This window comes from Ambystoma mexicanum, chromosome 7q, assembly GCF_040938575.1.
Source record: "Ambystoma mexicanum isolate Mex_15411 chromosome 7q, UKY_AmexF1_1, whole genome shotgun sequence".
NCBI lineage: Eukaryota > Metazoa > Chordata > Amphibia > Caudata > Ambystomatidae > Ambystoma > Ambystoma mexicanum.
This window is the reverse complement of record NC_090941.1, coordinates 245495525-245508244: the sequence shown is the minus strand read 5'-3', so window position 1 is coordinate 245508244 and position 12720 is coordinate 245495525. Positions and strand designations below refer to the sequence as shown.

General features: G+C 42.1%; 1 long non-coding RNA gene across 4 annotated transcripts in view; it reads right to left on the bottom strand.

The window, feature by feature from the left end:
- LOC138528759 (uncharacterized) overlaps positions 1-12720 on the bottom strand; it is a 665870-nt gene that overhangs the window by 217421 nt on the left and 435729 nt on the right. For 3 of the 4 annotated variants that reach the window (XR_011284229.1, XR_011284231.1, XR_011284230.1), the window contains exon 4: positions 2613-2651. The exons of the other annotated variant lie outside the window; for it this stretch is intronic. This is a non-coding gene — a long non-coding RNA (uncharacterized lncRNA). The remainder of the gene's footprint in view (positions 1-2612; positions 2652-12720) is intronic. 4 annotated transcript variants of the gene reach the window in all.

Sequence of the window (12720 nt, the reverse complement as noted above, 5' to 3'; positions counted from 1 at the left end):
TCTCCGCACACTGTGCCATCAGGCTTTCTGTGAGCAAGATTACTCAGAGGAATTAGTATTGGGAACCATATGAAATAGTGATGGAATGATCTTACTTATGTATGGCATCTGACAGGGGTATTATTTGTTGTTTTGAGACAATAAGGTCTGAGGAGTCCTTTGTTATCTTTCCTCTGTAGGGAGGTTGGAAGATTTGTGTATATCAAGATTTTGGTTGGAATTAAGAAATGCCCTGAAGAGGACCTCATCGAGAGGTCAAAACACGTGTTGGCACACAATTAAAAGAGACTAACAAATAATACATAGCTTTATTGTTGCAATGCTTACTTATAATGTATTGACTGTAGGGATATTAGCAGGTGCAGCACATTTGGTCCTGCAATCATTTTTGTTTAATGTACTTTGTTTTGTGACTGGGGCTCTGGTCACTTCTCGGTGCTATACACCACCCAATTTAACATTAAATTGTAAATATAGGTACCAAGCTCAGTGGTGTAGAGCCTAAATCTTATTGTTGTCCACTATACGCTAATAATGTAACCAATGGCCAGTGCTCTTGGCTTGCAACCATGGCCAGTCTCCAAATCCATGGGACATGGGCTTCGGCCATGTCACATTCCCCATTAAGCGAATCAGAGTACACATTTGCGTTTGCCAAGGGCCAGAAACCAGATGTATATCACTAGTTTATCTACTTATATTCTTAACTTTTGGAAAAATATAACACAAGACATATATCCAAAAACATGCTTTCAGGTCCTTGCTAATGCTTGTAGCACAAGTTTGTTATAATCTAGTCCAGCACTTCAGGCTGTAAACACATGCAGAATATTTGCTCCCATTCAAACCTACTGCTTCAGCCATGATGCATATCCCAATAAGCAAATTACAGTACACATTTTTCCATTCTGACAGCCAGGCCCAATGCCCAGACACCAATCTTATATCACTGTGTTGTGTACTTACATTTTCACACTTTCAGAAAAAATAAAACACAGGACATATTTGCAAAACCATATGCTTTAAAGTTCTTGCTAACCCTCCTCGTGCATATTTTCTGCAATCACATTAAGCACTTCAACCTGCACCCACGGGAAGGTTTTTTTCCCCATTCAAACCTAGTTCCGTTTCAAAAAACTTTAGCATATAGCCGGTCTCTGGTTCACATGCCCACTTTAAGCCCATTGCTGGTCCCTCATAGTCATTGGATAGTTGCCACAGGCTATACCTCAGTCATCAAAGATATATCACTATTTATTACACTTTTCAAAAAATAAAACACAGACACATTTGCAAAACCATGGTTTCAGGTCCTTGTCAAAATGTACGTATATACAATAGTCATATAACTTATCCCCCACTTGACAAAATTAATTCCGATTTTATGGTTGGGTCTATAATCTTTCTGAAAACATTTGTCCACATTCGTCAAAGGGCAACCAAGTTATAAGCCATCTAAAAATGTTGAGACTGCCCTCTAATTTTGCCCCCTCTTGACGAAATCCCACCATACTTTGCAGAAACACTCATATCTAGGCCTAGAATCTTGTATGCAAACTGCTGTGCAGATTTGTCAAATGGCACCACATTTATAAGCCTTTAAATTATGTTGGGACCCATCCTCTTATGTTGCTCCCTCTTGGCAAACAGCACCACACTTTGCAGAACCATTCAGAGTCAGGTCTAGAATGAAATTCAACATTTTCAAGCAGTTCTATTGAGTGGCAGCAAAATTATAAGCCATCCAAAAACTGCTTTTCAACAACCCTATAATGCAGAAATAGATGTCCCCGAACATCTGAGATGTTTGTGAACTTCAAAGGACTGAGGCGGACAGCCAGACTGTTTGCGGATTACAGAGTTAAAATAAAAACACCTGTTTTTTGTGCATTTTAAGGCCGTATCCCATCCCATCTTCATCACCACTCACAACTCCAGAGATTGTTTCATTAGTTTGACAAATGCAATGTTTTGTTTTGTAATATACTTTCCCCGTGGTGTTCACGGACAACGGCAGCTGTCCGCGAATAAAACAGGGTGGGCATTTTGAACAATCTGACGCACCTCATGCTTTGCACCATCCAATTAACAGGTTCGTCCACGGATATCAAGCTGCCCTCTGTGCCAAACAAAGGCCCATCCGTGGATGAACAGGGAAGTAAGTCGGCAGACCGAACCCAGATATGACACTTTTTGCCCCCTTTTTAAAAAAAAAAACTACTGGACGGATTTACACCTAATTTACAAAAGCACGCTTTCAGAACCAAGCCTCCGCTCCCACCGCAAATTTGGTGAAAACCTGACCAGCTGTTTGATCTGTAGGTGTGAGCAAATTTTATTCCTTTGCATCCATGGGAAAAACTACACATTTTCAGACCTCCCCTATAACTTTGGCCACCCTCCACGACATCTCACCAAATTCGCAGAATCAATCTGACGGGCCGTATATGTTTTTTGCATCGTTTCATGAGGATTCGTCCAGTGTGGGCAAAGTTATAAGCCTCCCAAAAAGTGCTCTTCTTATGGCTTGTGCAACCTAACCATAACTACACGGCCACTCCCACAGTCTGTGATATATATATATCATATTGATGAAAAGTCTTATCAAATACCTTTATACGTGTTCTCTTCTTACTTCCATATTACCAACTCTGAAACAAAATGAAATGAACTTCACAACAACATTTAAAAAAAATTATGCATGTTCTTTTTTCATAATCATACCAAGTGAATATTGATTGTATTCCTAGTACACTACCATTAACAGGTTGTATTCATTAATCATTTTATAGAGGAAATAGGTTCTTATTGGAGAGAAAACAAACCTGTATTCAGTTATTTTAAATATTTAACAATAATTATATAGACATTCAAATTATATACTATCTCACTTTCTATAATGATATCTATAGAATAACATGTGAAATAAAAATGTAAATAATTTTATAAAATACATATTGTATAAAAAACACCCTTCACAAAAGGCTTGTAACAAATAATCTAACTGAGTTGATTACGCAAATTAATTTATTGTGTGCCTTAAATCACTGAAAGTACAGTGGGGTAAATCGATTTTTCTGGTTTGTATTATCTTGCATAGTTTACCTTTCAGGTTGCCAAAATATTGCTTAACATGTTGCTATAAGGATGTAAATGTTGTCATGTCATGCTGTCATGTGGCTTTACTGTGCAATTTGTGTACCTTGGAATTAAACTATATAAGAAAGTATTGTGGAAGGCCTTAAAATCCAAAACGTATGCATGTGTACCAAATAAAGCTTGCAAGATATGTGGTCAAATGTGCAGAGTGGGTTAAAATCCCTGCTTCACTGTTTAGCCAAAGTGTGTGATCCTGGTCCATTATATTAACTGCACTCTGACTTACCTGCAAACATTGGAGTCCTTATTTCAAATAATGTGAATTTAATCACACTATTTGAAACAATGACACCCTTGCAATGGCTCAGAATTAATGAGTAGGAAGAAAATAGTGTACACTTGTGCTTCTCTGTCAGTGGAACCCAAAGCTGTCACCCAAAATTCACTATTAATGCACTGGACCTCCCTCAGACCTATAGCACTTGATTTCACAGGCAAATATATAGTCTTAGTGGCCAGTCAGTGGTAAAGTAAATGTGATAGAGCCAACATTAATGTTTTCCCCTGTTGTTGCCACTCGCAGAAGCTGCATGGGACATGCAGAGGACTACCACACAGAAGAATTAGTGAAATGATGCGCTATGTCCTGTTATGCTATGTTAAAGCATCTTTTCTAGCACACCTGCTGCTATTTTCTCCCTTTCTAGGATCATCAGGATCTGCAAGCAGTGGGTTTCGAGACTGATGCAGTAGAGGGAGATCAGGGCAACAGGTGTGTCTCTATGCATTGTACATTTCATATCATTTGTGAGCTCTCCGGAGCAATAGTTAATGTGCAGTCCAGGTTAGTAAAGTAATTGTTTGTCTGTGGGTCAGTCAGAGTGGTGCTTGAGGGCTGTGGGGGGATGTGTTGGCAGAGACGTTTTTACGTGAGGGCAAAAGGGCACCTGCCCTGGACCACCACCTTGGAGGGGCCCCCACAAGGCTGCATGATGTAAAGAGGTAGGATTCCATTGTTCACGACACTTAACCAGCACACTGAGGCTCTAAACCTATTGCCTTTCTGTTGTTGACAAGTACATTCTGCAATGATCAATTCATCATGTAATGTTTTCTGTGTTCACTGTGGTATTCATTGTTTGTGTGTTCCTTGCTGCGCAACTCCTATAGCATTCTTTCCTTCCCGTGAGAATTATGTTGATCATGTGCAATAGCCAAAGTTGAAATGCATATTGGTAAATTGAGTGCCACAATGATTCAGAAGTTAAGAGATGTGTGTTCATATGCAAGATTAAATAGTACATTCCTGTAAGGCTATCTGAGCCTTTCTTATGTCTGAAGTTTATAAACCTGCCTGTATATGTACCTTTTTTTGCACACGACAGTTGCTATTATCAGCAATGTACCTGCACCACATAGCTGTTGCTATCAAAACTAACATGTCATCCATATGGTGAAGGTCTAGACATAGGTTTGTTCAGATGGGGTATTGTAAAACCTGCACAATCACCTCCAACGATGAGCATAAACTGTTAGTCCAAGAGGTGAATAAGTATCCAAATTCAAGACTTTGGAACCAAAGCGTTCATGCTTGTATCCTGGCTTGGCCATCAGAAAATACAGTGATCCTGGTCAAATCATCTAATATCACTTATATTACTGTGCTGTCTTCTGTGAGGTGTGCCTTCTTGCATGCTGGTGGAATCGTTTAGCCCATTACTTGATATTTCTTCTTATGTAGGCCATTTGAGTGGCAGGGGTGGTAAACCGAAGAGAGCAGGCCAGATGTTGCAGGACTCGGGCAAGCATATTTTAAGGTCTGCTCATTTGACACAAAGAACACTTAGCTTTTTTGTAAAAGTGAAAGATTTTTCTGCAGGCTTATGAATGACAATTTCACAAGCCAGTGTCTTGGAAGTGTTTAAAGCTTTTCAATACAAAAGACAAACCCAGATTAAATCTGTTGATTCACACCAATTGGTACCCTGATGCTTAAATACTTCTCTCGGTGATGGAGACAATGAAGCTAGAATCATTCCCATTTTGCCTTCTAAAATATTTTGTTTTTAAAAATGGTCATGTTTGGTAATGTAATTGGTGTACTTTCCAAGTCAGTTTTATAAAATTAGATTATTTTAGTTCATGGTAAGAATCGGAAAAGAAAGAGCTTAAATGCAGAAATTGCAGAGTTGGCACATATCCTAGCTTTGCGCTTTAACCAATGTGTGATCCTGGGCACCTCATTTAATCTTGTATTGCCTATCCTCTCAAAATTGTTGTTCCCTAAACCTTTCAAAATTGTCAGCCCTTCAGAGTGATTTCCTTCTCAGGGTATGAGCTTCAAAAAAGCCTCACTCATGGTTTCACTGGCTATAGGGATGCTTCCACTATAATAGCAAGGATTGATGTTTTGCACACCACAGGCACGTGTTCCTCTTGATCTCTAATGGCAACACTATTTAAAACCCATGTCCTACTTCTAATCTCCTTCTGTCTGGATAAAGACTGGTAGTTTCTAATCTGCATCCACTATCCATGCTCTGGTATGTGTAGCTTTCTCCTTCCTTCCAATTGGTCTCCTCTATCCATGCCTGAGCACTTTTGCATTCTTTTAGGTAGCTAATGTGAGTTCTCCGTCTATTCTGCGTTACATGTACCTGTTACATATTGTCCTGCATTAATACTACAGGCTGCATACCTTCCTGGATGCTATTGATAAAATGTCTCCTGTATCTCTGCTAGAACAGAAGGAACCTCTTCATAGACTGCTAATGTTGGTCTTCAAATGCTACTTGTTTATCATTCTGATTAGAGCAAGAGTGAAGAGGTTAAGGGGACTTAAAGGGAGTAAGCATGCTTATTTTGAATGCTGCAGGGGCAGCATATCAACCTATGGATTTTGAGTGTGATAGGGGGCATGTGGGAGAGGCACCAGATATTGTTGATCACTTAATTGCTTGATCTGGTGGAGGAGGGCCCCAAAGAAGTTCGTGCCCAGGGCCCCAAAAGTGCTTAAGATGGCCCTGTGTGTTGGTGTATCTGTGGTGTATTCGTTTTCTGTTTATGGGAATTTAGTGAACGGGCTTGCATCCAGATGGCGTATGTTCCATTTTGAAAGCTGTGTTTTATCGGTGCACAGGTTGTGTGCTTCTATGCATTTCAATGTAGGGTGTGAGGTAGATTGATTTTGAAGCATCTATTTTTACCATATCTTTCTCATATCAATTGCAAATTCGATTGCATTGACACACTATGTAAGAGTGGGAATTTGAGGCTTTCAAAGTGCACTTCAAACAGAAACAGCACACACAAAATGGAAGCCTTTAGCTTCAGTTTGTTTTGGACAGTGACCCACAATGGAGTTAAGGGAGAGACAAGGGGTGGACCAGAGGAATAGCTGCCAAGGACCAGAGTAGAGAGACTCACCAGAACAGCCAAAGTACAGAGGCGAAAGCACCAGAGGGACACCTAACCACAGAGCTTTGCATGTACCAAAGTTTTACTTCAGTACATTTTTTGCTTTAGCCCTTAGGTGGTGCTTATAAGCCAAAAGTATTGCATCTGAGTAAACATGGGAAGGAGAGGACATGTGAGGATTGGCACACAATGTGAGGGTGTGGTTTAGATATTTACACCCAACAGACTGCCCAAGGCCATTTTGGTCCCCATGGCCAAGCACACACACACACTACTGGCACCTCCCTCCCCACCCAAAACACATCCTCCTGGGATATCTTTGAGCTGGCTCTACAAGCAGTCCCATCAAACGTTTGCCTGCAAGTGTTATTTCCAAGTAGTCTGCTAAAAGATAAGAGTTAATGGCTTAATTGCAGTTACAGCTTTAATAAAAAATGTCTTAAACAAGTGTGCCTTCGACCACTTGATTTTTATATGCTTCCTGCACTGAGGTCCTGTCTAAACAAACATTGACAACGTAAACAGTGTTGGCATGTGCAGAGGTATTCGATAGGCATAAGCCAGACACTCAAATACTCAGATAATCACACCATGTTCCGATTGTTGCATCTTGTGGTCAGGGTGTCTCATTATGATAGTGCCTGAAAAATGCCTATCCTGTTCTTACACAAAAGCCAAATCTGTTGTGTTTGCCAATGTTTGGATTCAATTGAAGTGACTGGCGCCACTTGATTCCTGGCAACTACAAAGTGTATTGAGTTTAAAGGCATGGGTGTGGGCTTGCTAAAAGTAATGCATTTCTGTTTTGCTCAATTACTGTTAATTACAAACATAAGTATTAATTAAGAGAAGAGATATAGTAATTGAACTGTCAACTGTCATAGATGGATTAACTTCCTGTACTATTCATGTAGGAAACTTACATTTGTATCTGCTCATAATGTATTGAGCCCTACATAATTCTCATTTTATTGCTAATCAAAATAAGTTTAAATTATATTTGTAAATGTGTGTTTTAGTCTAAATGATGATTCACAGATAACACTAATAAACATGTTCTAAAAAGAGGTTTCAAATAGTATCTTGTTTAATTTGCATGCACAGTTGTATCAAAGATGTCTATTTACTTATAGATTGGAAATCAAAGGTCAAACCCTGACCTGCCCGCCCTGTTCTGTCCCTTCCGCAATCACCTCTGCACCCCTGCGCCCATCTGCATCACCATTCCACTGCCTCCTTTTTGGATGCAGAAAGAGTACCACTACTCAGGGATATTTTTTCAGCAAAATCCCAGGGGTAGCGGACGTGACATCACATCACCCTTGACCTCTGATGGCATCACAGGAAGTGATGTAATTTGACCAAACCTCGAAAGTGACATCATGGGAAGCCATGGAACACAACCTTTCACCCTTGAAAAAACAGGAAGAGGCAACACATAGCATTGTTCCTAAGTACACAAAGAAAAATATGGTTACCATATCACTATAATGTGATATACATATCATACAATAATATGTATCGTTCATATCGGTGTGTATAGGCCAGTATTACAAAATTACTGTGAATGCGAGCAGACATCCAAAGCCAAATGATAATGATGTGTTATTATAAAGCACTTATACTTATGCACTTTATATACAACAAATATAAATACAATGTCACCCAACCTGTGTTGGTACTTATTTATCCACTTCAGAAGGATGAAAGGCTGAGTTGGGGTGTTTAAGAACAGTCTAAATCAGTGATTCACCCCCTGAAGTGTGCCTGAAATAAATCTTTAATGAGTCTAGCAATTATTGTATACAATTCCAGAAAGACAAATGGTTTGTTATTCCTTTTCTTTCTTATTTAGGGTCACTGCTCAAAGTGTTACACTTGTGCAAACCCCTGTAGTTTTATTTTTTTTTAAAAGGCCTGAACAAGAAAGCCAGCGACTCCAGAAATAAAGAGCCACATGGCACTGGCCACAGCCAGCTCAGAAGCTTTATACATGTTTTATTTCTTTAAAAAAAAAAATGATCTATACTTTTCTTTTTAGGGGTAGCAAGGGAGACCACAGGGGTAGCAAGGAAGACTTAAGGGGTAGCACTTGTGACCCCTGGCAATCCCCAAATGACGTCCCTGCCACTTCTTCCTTTTTTCTACTTCCACCAGTGCAAACTACCTCTTTTAATATATCTGCCTATCTTGTTTTAACATTTTCTCTCATTAACTTTTTCTCGCTCTCTAACACACAAACAAACAATTGTGTTGACTTTTTTCTTTCTGTCTCTTTCTGGAAGTTTCTCTCAAACACACACCCACGTTCGCTCTCTTGCGCCCTTCCTAGCACATTTCACCTTGGCCCTTATTACGTTTGCCATTCTGTTTCCCTGGAGAAAATGTAAATCATGTGCACCTCATCAGCGGCGTCTACTTTCTTTTTAAACAAATTGTGGCACCTAAGAGGATTATATTGATAAGCTTACAGTCATTTAAATGAAATGTTTTGCCAGTTGTACTTTTACCCAAGTGATTAGCAGCACTCACTCTCACAAAGGAGAGCTGCACTTTATTCAGAACATGAGAGAAGAATGTGCAGGCGTTGGGAGGCATACATTACAACCTTTTACCAAAAGTGGAAAAAAGACAGAAGGCAGGTGGCCAATTATTTTCATTATTTCTACTTCACGTTAAGTCGGTCTGGTTGTTGTTGCAGCTTTACTGTGCATAAAATCGTTCTGATAAATGTATTTGGAAGGCACAATGCTATTCCACCATAGAATGTGTGCCTTCCTATTTTACAGAGTACAAGAAAATATAGGCAGAACAATACAGTTGGGAAGGAAGTTGAAACGACGCCTTCGCTGAAAATACAGCGTAGACATTTTCCTAAGCAGATGTAGTGGTGGGCAATGGTGGGAAAAGGGGTCCAAAAGAGCACAGGGTGTGACTTGCAAATAATGCTAACTTTTCCATTGCAAAACCAAAGGGTGATGGCTGGAAAGTTTTGAATCAATCGTTACCACTGGGCAACGCTCCAGGCCATCGTTTCTCAGTCTGCCAAGCCGTTACAGAAGGGAAAAGATCATATGCAAATCAGGCTTGGTCCCATCCCAAAAAGGGGCAGTCCAGCCCGAACATAAAGATCGTGGGGCAAATTCCTATTCCTCTCAGTCCGCCTGCACGTCCATCGCGTAAGAAGGGACAGTAGCCCGGCGGTGGCACTCTCAATGTAAAGTTTTACCCATGCTCGTCTCTTTTTTTCTTTAAATCACCCCATTTCCTTGTTTTCAACATTCATTCTAAACACCCCTTATTCTCGAAATCAAAGGGTCCGCAAACATTTACAACTCCCAATGCTTGGAAATGTCTTACCTGCACAAGACAACCAGACATCTCTGTGTATTGCCCCACTTATCATCACAGAATTGTTTTGCACAAGCACCTTTTGGATCAAATGTGCAAGTGTGCATGCATTACACTGTTTCATGCGTATGTGGTGCAGCCATCTACTGTGGAGAATAGGCAGAATGAAGGGCTGTGGAATACTTATGGCCCTTCCCAGTGAGCTGTGACTTGTCAGGGAAAGGGGGTCGTTAGCACTCTCCAAGTCACAGGTGTCTGCCTGAGCCCCATAATAAAAGATAAGATATCAAAGAAACAGATTTGGCGAATTACCTGGGGGCATGTGAAGCCCAGCTATGGATTTTACCATAGCTTGGCTTTTTTACTTCAAACCCCTCCTTACTGCCGACCTACATCATGCAAAAAAACAAAAAACGTTTAGGATTTCAAGGAGGGAGACCTTCGTGTTCTACACATCAAAAAGCAACCTTGTCCGTGTTTTTGGTGTTTGGGGACGAGTATGCATACTGCACAACAGTTTAAGTGCCGCCACCACCGGGCACAGAAGATAGAGTTGAAATTCAGACATATTCATTTGGGGAGCAACACAGGCCAGGTGCATCAGGAACATGCACATCGATATTGCACGTTGATTTCTCAATATGAGGGACTTCACTGTGTGTCTGTAGAGACAGAAAAGTCCAAGGGCCTGATTTACAAATGTTTTCAATGGGATTTTCCCATGTTAACACATTTTTTGAAATCTGCTTCCAACTCGGAGCATGTCCAACAATAATGCACTAATGATACCTAAAAAGGTTGGAACATGCATACATGTGTCTTTCATCATAAACAGTGGCCTGCCTTGTGTTGAAAAATGCTATAAATAAAGAGAAAGGAATTTTCCTGGAGTCACACACTTACATTTTAGCTGCATATTGAAGAATTCACCTTTGGAACGGCTTATTTTTTCGAGTCTATGGGTCTCCTTACGAGTATGGAGGTAATGAAAAAAGGAAGGCGGAATGGCATTACCGGCATCGTTAATGGGTCCGGGCCATTACGAGCCGACAACCCGCCAATACTGCCACCACCCATACCGAGCCCCTTCTTCAGGCCACGTGCGCGCACACACGCCTCTTTGCGGCCTAAAAACCGGGATGCCGCTAACAGGAGGACATCACAAGTTACGCAGGTATGCACTTACCGGTCCCGAAGGTGGTAATTAGGGCGTGCACGACGACGGCAATACAGGCATCGTGGACCACCCGTAAATAGCAACCTGCAGTGTAGGCAACTGCCACAGGTGCACACATTCACCACAGGTGGAGTCAATGGAGCCTGTTCCAGTACAAAAGGAGCACACCCACACACCACAACCTTTCCTACACCAATGTGATCCCACTAGCTGTTGCAATCATGGGGCTGGAGGACATGCCAGTACTGCTACAACAACAGCAACAACAACAACTACAACAACAGGCAGCACAAAGGAGACACAGGAGGAGAAGGAGGGTGAGACAGGCCCATAAAGTTCCACCAGTGCAGCCAGTGGTACCACGTAGGCGCACTGCCATCCCCCCGTCTACAGAAGGTGGTGTATGTGCTCCACTTCCTGGCCACACGCACCTACCAGCACACAGTGAGGCAGCTGCATGGAATATCACAACCACTCTTTTCTCGCATGCTGACCCAAGTGCTTGATGCCCTCCTGAAGCATGCAAGTATCCACATTGCCCTACCACGGACTGGTCAGGAGCTCACTGACACCAAAGTAGGCTTCCATGCACTGGCAGGCATGCCCAATTGCGTCGGTGCCCTCGACTGCACCCATGTAGAATTGGTATGTGCAGATGGTATGTGACTCCAGCAAGATCATCACACATTGTTGCGCCCGATAGCCTGGATCTACACATGATGCCATGGTGCTGTGTAACTCCACGCTACCCTGCTACATGGAGCGTCATGCTGGACGACGTGCCTGGCTGGTTGGTAAGTTGCCTGACAGGGCCATGGCGGTGCAGTGGGTTTGTGAGATGGTGGAGATGCATACTCCACCTGGGTGGGATTGGGGGGGATGCATACTCTACCTGGATGGGATTGGGGGGGATGCATATCCACCTGGGTGGGATTGGGTGGTGAGTGGACAATGCACTCAGAGCTAAACACTGTTGTCCTGAACATCCCAACCTGAACATGACACATTAATGCCATACATAAGACCAAAGCCGTACATCAATGACAACATGCCAGATGCACAAGCAGGCCACCATGAGTATGTGAAGCGATGCATGACTAAACAGGATCACAACTGTACCAATGTCGCTAATGCGATTATGTAGAGAGTAGCATACACAGCAATAATGGGTGGCAAGACATCGTTCTGCATCCGCATGCAAGTGGATACACTGCATCATCTGTACAACGCAAACCACACTGGTAGACCACGGTGCAGTACACAATGCATCAAATGAACCTGTGTGCATACTTCCAGGGACATGTGCATGTCAACACCAAATAGCTGCAGCCATGGCCGTTAATCCTAAAGGTGATAGCTTAGATATTGACTCACACATACCTCTTTCTGCTCCCATGCAGGTGATGGAGGCGATCCCTTGAAGCCGTGGCTACTTACCCCTGTACAGAACCCGCAGAACAGGCACGAAGAGGAGTACAATCAGGTTCATACCCGTACCCGTGTTGTGATTGAGCAGACCTTTGGCCTGTTGAAGGCACGGTTCCGCTGCCTAAGCAGGTCTGGTGGAGCACTCCTCTATGGGCCTGGGAAGGTGGCAAAGATCACCATGGTCTGTTTCATGCTGCACAACCTGTGCATCCGGAGAAACGTACCACTGCCACCTGACATTGACATGC